We start from the raw sequence: 10,529 nt of genomic DNA on the forward strand, positions 1-10,529 counted from the left end.
CTAAGCAGAGAGACCATCCTATAAAACAGATTCCCAAGTGAAAGAGGGCATATGACAAATGACTTTGGGTGAGTGGCATAATTTCCTTAAGCCTTGATTTTCTCATCTCTAAAATAAGAATGGTGATAAAACCTACATGATAGTTCTTTAATGATTAATTTGAAAATCCATGTAGAACATTTAGTTCAGTGTTTGTTAGTAAGTACTCATGAAATGTTAGGAAGTATTTATTCATTTATTGAGGATCGAAGACAAAATCAAGATTAATACGGTTGAGCTTCCTGATGTTTTCTCCCAATTTCGTACACCAGGCCCTCTTTGCAGCTAGAATGTAGCCTATGTTGTACACAAGAAGGTCTCCAATGTCCAGATGTAGCAAATATTTGTCTTTGATAGGTTTGTGTATGACTTCAAATTATCAGCTCTTTGTAGACAAATGCCGTGTCTTATTTATGTCTGTGTGCACTCACATAATGTAGTGCCTGACACCAAACAGTTTCTCAAGAAATGTTTCATGAATGAATGAATGAATGAACAGAAGGGCATGGGAAAAGACAGAAGAGTGTACAGTAGAGTGGAGTGGAATACAATAGAATCCAATAGAATCCTGTCGAATCTCATTAATGAGCTAAGTGCTGCAGAAAATTCAAAGAAGAGTCGCTCTTTACTTCTGTCACTAAGATACTGTGCAAGGGCAGATAAAAAGATTCTGTTGCCCCAGGCTGCCAAAAGCTTGGAACAGCAGGACAGTAAAAAGCACACTCTTCCTAAGGATCTTCCCTTTTGCCTTAGGGAATATATTTTGAGCACCGGATTTCTTCTCTGTGCCTCCCTCATGGCAAAATGTATAGCTAAACTCTGCTACATAATAAAAAACATAAGACGCCCCTGCAAAATGTAAATCCTCATTATACTGTGATTTCAAGAATTATATGTACATACCTTTTATAATATGGATATTTTTGAAAATATTTTAAATATGTCCAAACATATAGCAATAACCTTGGTGCCTTTGCACTTTGTTCTAAACCTTGCAGTCTATCATATACAATCCACTATCATTAATCCTGTTCCACATGGGAGACTGAGGCTCCACAAAGCCACTGAAGCTGTCCAGGGTAGCACAGTTGGTAAGTGGTAAGGTTAGTACCTCAGACCCTGACTAGGTCCTGTGTATGCCATGACAAGAGGGAATAGATGCTTTTTAAAGGTAAAATATGAAGCCCTCACTTCCTTTATGTTTGCTAAACATATCATTTTATATATTATTATATTTATTTTCTCATAGATCTAATGGTACTTCCCTACTAATCCATTTATCTTGATCTCATTCTTGTTTGGGGGTTCTTCTTAAATTTTACCTCCTTCAAAGAGCCTTCCTTGAGTATGCCAAGCCAGACTGACTACAGCCTCCTCTGAACTCTGTTGTTAGGCCACCCTATTTACATCCCTGGATTAGTGCTCTGCAAGCACTACATTATATACTAGTTTTCTTTTTATTTACATGCTACATCCTTCACTCAATAATAAACCACCAAATATTAGACCTGAAAAACTCTTAAGTTCAAATCTTAGCCCCGTGACTCCCGAGAGGTGTGTGTCCACAGGCGTGTTAACTTCTCTGTGCTTCTGTTTCTTAATTTAAAAAATGGGAACAGTGGTCAGGCGTGGTGGCTCATGCCTGTAATCCCAGCACTTTGGGATTGGGAGGTTGAGGCAGGAGAATGGCATGAACCCAGGAGAGGGAGCTTGCAGTGAGCTGAGATCGCACCACTGTACTCCAGCCTGGGCGACAGAGTGAGACTCTGTCTCAAAAAAAAAAAAAAAAAGGGAACTGTACGACCCTCTCATAGGGTTGTTGTAAGAAGAAAATGAGTTAATACATGCAGAGCACCTGGCAGTTTTCAGTAGTTGTTAGCTATTTTCTTAGGTCAATGTTTGAAGGTATAGAATTCATTCCTTAAAGCTGAATCTAAGGAAAGAAAGTACTGGAGTTCTATCTGTTTTATGCACCTCCTTTGTGGATACCCCTCACCCCACAAGAATTCTAGAACTCCAAAGAACGTAGTTCTATGTTTTAGAACTCCAAAGAACATAGTTTAAAAACCACTGATTCTTTCAACATTTTTTATGGATTTAAAAAACAAAGGCCTAAGGCCTAGAGAGGTGACGTGACTTGTGAAACTCACACAGTCAATCATTGGCAGGGAGGTCTAATCTTGGGCCATTCCTTTTACACTTACACTATGCAAGACTATATCTTATCCTTTATGTATTCCATTTCCCTCCACTTCCACCTCCCCTTAGCAAAGAGCCCTCCATGGTTTCATTGATTCACTGAGGATATAAATATGATTAAGACAAGACCCCGCATTTGTGGGGCTCACACTCAGGAAGATAGAAACCTAACAGATAATTATGACAGAAGAGAACTGATGCAATGATAGAGGTATGCACAGGGGCACGAATGAGGGATAATTAGTCCAACCTTCAGCAGAAAGTGAAAAGATGAGTAAGAGGTAACGAGGCAAATTGTACAGTTGGGAGCATTCCTGACAGAGGGCACAGCTTGGGAAAACACACAGGGTCAGTAAATAGCATGATGTTTTTCAGAAACAGAACAGTTTCCTTTTTCCTAGTAGAACAATGTGCAAGACAGGAAGTGTGGAGAAGGGGCTGATGAGAAAGTCAGGCATCACATGCTCGGGGTCAGATGGAGGGAGGAGGAGTGTGATGTCATGTCAGAATACCTGAGGACTGGTTTTAGTTTCTAGAACTACGTATTTTAGTTTAAAGTTGAGTGGGTTTATGGTTGAGGGAAAATAGAAAAACAACCCTTGTTTCTGAAGGAGCATTAAAACGGAGCATCACCAAATGTCTGTCTGTATCTTCCGAAGTGATGAAAGAGGGAAAATTCTCCCCAACATTAGACCAGTGCAGAAGTGCTGAGAGTCAGCAAAATAAAGACATTGACCAATAACTCTGCGTGTTGCTGTGGTACAGATCTGCTTTGATAAATGGAGATTCAGCCATGAGGAGAGTTGCCAAATACTGTTCAAAGCTACCTTGGTTAGCAGAACTTGTACTCTATTTCTACCTAAGAACAAATTTCTCAAATCAGATAAGGGCAGGGGAAGGAAGGAGAGCATCAGGATAAATAGCCAATGCATGTGGAGCTTAATACCTAGGTGATGGGTTGACAGGTAGAGCAAACCACCATGGCACACGTTTACCTATGTAACAAACCTGCACATCCTGCACATGTATCCTGGAACTTAAAATTAAATTTAAAAAATCAGATAAGGTACATTTCTGCAGAGCTTGAGGATAGACACCTAATGGATAGCTTAATTCTGATCACATGTGGTAACTGGCAGTTTGAGGTACCCTGGTCCTGGGGTCTGCAGGACCTTCTTTATTGTGGCTGAGGGCTGGCGAATGTACCTACGCAGAGAGAATGAAGGGGCCTCTGTGGCTGTGACAAGGAGTCCTGGCAGCTAAAGCCTATTTATTAGTGTATCTACTCCTCCCCTGCTGTTATATTAATATAATGAATTGTTCACAGGTGCATCAAATGAGGTTTAGATGATCACTCGGAGCTTTGTTACCCAAACAGGCCAAATTAGGGAGAGCAGATGCATCAGGCAAACTAGAGTCCCATAGCAAAAGCATAACACTTGAATTAATGAAGGTCGGAGCTCACATTTGGCCTTGATGGCCTTCACAGCAAGGGGATTCAGCCCTCTGTTTAACTCTTGCTTGCCAGGAAGTGCTCTTTGCCTTCATTTCTGTGTGGATAGGATGGATGGGTTGAGTGTCCAGTGGAAATGGTCTTCTCCCTCCAAATAAGAATAAGAATAAGAGTAATGGCACCTATGGATTAGGTTTTACCATATGGTTTTCCCTGCACATGTAAGCTCCCAAACAAGGTGATGGGGATGAATGAGGGCTCAAATTCATCCTCTGTTATGCTCATCAAACCGTGTGCCCTGAATGAGCTGCATCCTCTGGAGGAAGGAACATCTTTTTCTAAGTATCACAACTAATGGTTTGTTCGCTCAGCTAATGGTGCTCTCCAGCCTTTGCACATTTCCAGAAGGAGGGCCTTTTTCTAATCCTCACAAAAAGGCCCTATGAGCTACTGATATTCCCACAAATATTATCCCTCATCTTTGCAACACCAATGTAAGGTGGGCATAGTGTTAGGATCCCTGTCTTACAGATTAGAAAACTGAGGACCAGGAAGATGAGGCAACACAGTGATAGTTACTCATGGCAGAACAAGAATTTGATCAAATGCTGAAACAAATTCCACTTCCCTTGATGCCTTCAACTAAAATAGTGTCTTCTCCTCAACTCTAGCTCCAGGAAGAAGAATGAGAAAGGGGAGAGAGGATATGTGGGCAGAGTGGCATGAGAGGAGCATTGGCTCAGTAGTCAAAAGATCTAAGTTTGATCTTTGTTCTGTGTAATTTGCTTTGGATCGTGGATCTGGTGACTGTTCTGAGTCTCTGTTTCTTCCTCTGTAAATTTAGGGTTGTACTAGATGGTGATCTCCAAGGTCTCTTCTAGTTTAATATCTAAGAAATCCAATGAGGTTTTCCTTTGGTTTATTTTTTCATAAGATAATGTTAAGAATACAAAAACTCCATGTATTTCAGAGGGCAATCTGGCCACACATACCAAAACCCATAAAAATGCTCATGCATACTCTTATACACAATACTTACAATTTTGGAGAATGTCCCAAGGAAATTATTAAAAAGAAGAAGAGAGCTCTGAATGCAAAATTGTGGCATTCGTCACCATGACAAACTGCAAACATCTAATACCCCACAGTAGGAGAATGGTTATATAAATTGTAGCATACATATGTGATAGGATGGTTTTCCATCGTAACAATAATATTTCAAATGCTTTGAGTATTGGTGATAACTTTTCAAGTAAAAATATGCATATGTACTTATGAAATAAAATGAAGCGAAAAACATGGAGTTTAAAATTATAGAGAAATTATGTCATAAGTGTAGGAACCATTCACAGATTGATTGAAAGAGAACACAACATGAAATAGTTTACTTTGGTAATAGGTTCATGAGTAATTTAGAAAAATTAAGTTTATAATTTTAAAAAGTGATTATTATCACTTTGATCAGCTAAAGGTTTTCATCAAAACTTTCTAACATGTTTATCTTTTGATTATACAAGTAATACTCATTATATAAATTTTAAAATTCAAAATAACTATAAAGAAAGAAAATCATTCAAATTCCACTCATCAGAGGCAAAAGATTTTGGCCTTTCTCTGGTCTTTAAACATCAATTTTGGTTTTCTTTTACATAGATACATTGCACTCTCTAAGTCTGAATCTTGTTCAGCTTTTTCATTCATTGATTTTATATCATATTTTAATATGTCATTAAAAAGGTTTATAAACACAAATAATGCATAATTTAATATATCACTTAATTCTAACTCTGTTAGATATTTATATTGTTTTCAACATTATGCCAAATAGTCTTAACATGGTTTTTATAATGTATAAATCATTGTCCAAATTTTGGATTATTTGCTTATGATAGAGTCCTAGAATGTAAGAGTAAATACCTTTTGTTTCAAACCAAAGCTTTTTATTCCTGAGTTTTATATTTAATGAATTTTGAAGTTAGTAAAAGTTACTCTTTAAGGATTTTTTTTCTCAAATAGGAGTACTTGAATGGCATATTTTTTGAGTCCTTGCACATTTACCTGTTGCTATCATACATTCAATAATTTAAGTTGGACCTATTTGCCTTACAGGAATAAACAGAGATATGGGTGTCTAGAGTAAAGTTTATAATACAGTTCTCTTTATAACCGTAAAAAAGAATAATTTAAATGAGCAACAACAAAGCATTAGTTAAATAGTTCATGATACAATGGACTACTATAGAAATGTTTTAGAATACTTAACAACATTAGAAAATGTTCATGACACATTGAGCAAAAAAATTACAAAAGAATATATATAGTATGTATACATATGTGCTACAAATAAATCTATGTAAATATACTCACATATGAAATATGTTACTGGAAGGGGAGCACACACACAAACACCAAAATATTTGCCACAATTTATTAGGGAGGCAAGATAAACCACCTTTCTTTCCAGGCTCTACGTAGGTGTGAGTCTGTTGTTATTGATTTCACCTAAAGTACAGCAAGTTTTTCTCATTCATAGGCCCAAACTGGGGGTCATTTTGCTCTTTGTTTTTCTCTCAGCAAAGTTTTCCTCAATTATATCTTTGATTGTTGCTTCTGTTTTAATTCTTCTCATTGGCTCCTTGGACAATTCTGTAATCCTTAGGCTGGATTTTTCTCTGCTGTCCTCCTTCTTTCCCTTTCTTATTTTCTTTCTTGGGAGTTTAAACTGCTTGTATTATTTTTCCGCCTCTGGGAGTTTTCACATCTCTGCTTTTCATCACAAAATTCCATTGTTCCCAGTGTCAGTTCTGTTCTTTTACCACTTCCAACACAGACTTTCATTTTATGGTTACATTTTAAGTTCACCTCCATCCATCCTCTCTTCTTCTGGCTTTTCTCTTCCCTTTCATGGAGATCTTATTTTTCTGTATACATTGAGAATGCCAAATGGATTTTCCAAAATTACTTCTAATAGAGATCCAGCAGCAGATAATTTTCAGAAGTCTTCTGAATACATCATTCCTGTTCCCTTGTTCCATAGCATTTTTTTCACTCCCACATTGATTCTGTTTGCCTATGTGATCATCCTGTAACAGAAGAGATCTATTCAGACCTAGTTTTTGCTAACAAATGTAGTATATGAATGGCTCTTGACCTAATTTCTGTCCACTGCCATGCTGGTCAGATTTCCCTAACAGATCTGTATCTAGATGACAGATTGGTGCACACAGTTCTTAGTCCAGTTCTCCTGTCTACCACATGTTTGTGAAATGCTGAACTGAAGCAGGCTCTTTCTTCTCCTCCCTCCTTAATGGAGAAGGGTCTCTGATACTCTGATAAGATGAAGTGTAGATGAGGACCAGTGCTCAGGATTTGCTGCTACAGGATTCCTTCTTTCTTAGTCTACCATCTCTGCCAATTTTATAATTTCACTTCTGAAAATGGGGCCTCCCAGAATTCATCACATTGCCATTAATATTTTGTTTTTCTTTCTGATTCCAATTTTGTTTGTCCTTTTTATTCTGGGAGTTATGATTTGGAGAGGTTATAAAAAGAGAATTCTGACATGGAAGGTTAGAAATGGCATTCTGAGTTCTACTTTTACCTTTCAAAAATGGGTCCAGTTTGGGAGAGGGATGTCTGCCCAGTTTTCAACTTGATACAGGTCAGAAATTTCAGAATCAAAGAGGAGATAACTAAGAAGGCCAGAAGAAGCATCTTTCTTAGAGTCAGAAAGGCATCACACTGTTGGAACATTATAATTTAAAATAATTCAATGTTTGTAGTTAATGTGCAAATCTTAAATACTTTTTGTTACTATCTTGATATTGATTATTGGTATATTTTATGAGGCTTTTTTTTTTCTGCCTTTGTTAGAAGATTGAGAGAAGCTTCCTCCAACTACTTTTCGAATACTGTTTTAAACCACAATCCTCTGGTTATTAAAATTTACTAATAACTTTGTTTTAATATTGAGTATAAATGCAAATCTATCAAGCATTTTTATTTTAAATTTACTTTATGCTTTGAATTCTAATATGGAGCCTATTCCTGGTGATCAGAACCTCAAAGCCAACAACATCTGCAATCTTTCTGGTTATGACTGATTTGATTTCTGTGCCAGTGTTAGTCTCTGTTAATGGTTTAGAGATGCTGTGCTTTTGAGTAATTTTCAGCAATTTCTTCATTGAAAACTGAGTAACCATTGGCAGCTTTGACTGCCTTTTATAAAAAAACTGTTGAAAAAACTGACTGTTTAGCTTAGAAAAGAGAAAAACGAAATACCTGAGCACTGATCTTTTACTATTTGAAATACTGCTGTGCATAAGAGAAGCAGCTCACTCTGTACGATCCTAGGAAGCAGACCTTATGTGACAATATGTGGATGTTACAGGGAAATGAGTCCTAATGTTAGATTGTATGTTCCTAAAGGATCCTGTTAGCTTTTGTTCATTGCATCCACAGCATAAAACACAGTGCCTTAACCACAGTAGATATTCAATAAATGCTTATTGAGTAAATGTTGTTAATAATTTCAAAGACACTTTTTGATAATGAATTCAGGCAGAGAATGGACCATCATCCAACAGCAATGTTTCGCAAGAAATCCCTGACTAGAGATGATAGATATATTAAATCATCCCAAGGTTTCTTCCAACTCTAAGTTCTGTGGCCCTGGGCCCCAGCTGAAGATTAGGAGAGAGGTCTTTTCTCTTTATGACATATTCAACAGGATTATGAACGATGCAGCTTGGTGATGCGGAGTCTAGGGCCCTGCCTTCTAGACCCAATTTAGCTGGCTATGCTACGTTGGGCAAATAGCTTCACTGTGATGGAGAAACCATGCCTACTGCAGTAATTTATGTCTTCATTTCTTGTCTGTTTATTAACACTGGTGTCCTAAGTGGTTTCCTGCCTCTAGACACTCTTAACTAATTCACTCCCCACACTGTTGTTTGAGGGATCTTACTAAAACCTACTCTAATCGTAGCATTCCTCTCTTTGAAACTCTTCTCCATAGCCTATAAAGCCTGAACTCCCTTGTAATAATTAAGAGAGAAGGCTCCAGCGTCAGACTCCACAAGTTTAGCTTTTGATGCTGTTTATTCCCAGATGTATCTCAGTTTCCTCATCTGTAAATTTGGGATAATAAATATTGCTACCTCAGGTCTGTGAAAATTAAATATCAAACACAGCACCTGATCTATAGACAGAAAAGTTGGCTGCTCCACTAAATGACCCATCCCTTCCTATTCAATCTCATCCCTGCTACCCCTAGGAACTATTTACATGCCAAGCATAACTACTTCCATGCAAAGTCCTCTGCACATGCCAAGCAATGGTCCTTATCTTTGAACATGCTTTTCCCTCTACCTGAAATCCCATTGGCACTTCCTCTGGGTTGAAGTTAGCTTTCACCTTTTGAATCCAACTCTGTGTCTCCTCTTCCTTCCCTAATTGTCCTCTCCCTATTAGATAAAGTTGCCCTCTCTCCTTTGTGCCAATTACTGTTCTTTTCATGTATCATCATTAAAGCACTTACAGCACAATATTGAAATTATTTTACTATATTCCTCCTTCTGTACCAGACTGATATCTTTTTGAAGATAGAGATTTCTTTTTGTTTATTGATTTTAGAATCCCCAGTGCTCCGCTTAATTACTGTAGGCATATAGTAAAGGTCTGTTAAGTGAGTGAAAGGTTTCTGGGGTCTTTAGCCACAAAAGTAACTTTTCCTCCCGGTCTGGAGAACTATCTTCGACAACCTGTCACATTGACTTATGGAGACTTCTTCATTCTCCTTTATAACTCCACTTTTTTTTTTTAAATTTTAGGTTTAGGGGTACATGTGCAGGTGTGTTAAATAGGTAAACTCGTGTCACGGGGGTTTATTCTACAGATTATGTCATCACCCAGGTACTAAGCCCAGCACCCATTTTTTCTGCTTCTGTCCCTCCTCCCACCCTCCATCCTCAAGTAGACCTCAGGGTCTGTTGTTCGTTTCTTTGTGTTCAGGGATTCTCATCATTTAGCTCCCACTTAAAAGTGAGAACATGCAGTATTTGGTTTTCCGTTCCTGTGTTAGTTTTCTAAGTATAATAGCCTCCAGCTCCATTCATGTTGCCGCAGAAGACATGATCTCATTCTTTTTTATGGCTGCATAGATGCCATGGTGTGTATGTACCACATTTTCTTTATCCAGTTTGTCGTTGATGGGCAATTAGGTTGATTCCATGTCTTTGCTATTGTGAATTATAACTCCCCTTTCAAGGTGGTTGAGAATGGGCTCTGTGAATATAAAATGGGAATGAACAGGAACCACATTCACTATAATTCATCTGAGCATCTAAAGAACAGAAGTTAGAACTTGGCATAGTAAACCTAACCCACAAGCACCTTAGCTACAGGTTTGCAATAAGTCAGGCACCTGGTTTGTAGATGTTCTCTCTTCTAGGCTGAAAAGGGAACTAGATATAGGGAAATACTTGTGTAAGAGTCTGGGAGGAGTTGCTTCAACAAGGATTCAAATACTGGTAGAATTAACAAGATTATCTTCTTTCAAAAGACATTAATCAGTAGGATTTTATCTTTCTTTTATCTTCTTTCATGTGTTTGGAGAAATAAAGAAGTAGTGTCTACTGTAAGCAGCTATAACGTTTTTTAATGAGGTAAACTAAAAATACATACAATACCATATAATGCACTTACATCTTAGGTTGTAATTAATGCAAATTATGCAAAATTCCTATACAATGTGATTAGACTTCTGTAACACATAATTTATGGTTGAATTAACAAAGAAGCTGATTAAATGAGAAAATTAATTTCTGTTGTTATCCTG

The sequence above is a fragment of the Macaca mulatta genome, chromosome 1, assembly GCF_049350105.2.
Source record: "Macaca mulatta isolate MMU2019108-1 chromosome 1, T2T-MMU8v2.0, whole genome shotgun sequence".
NCBI classification, from domain to species: Eukaryota; Metazoa; Chordata; class Mammalia; order Primates; family Cercopithecidae; genus Macaca; species Macaca mulatta.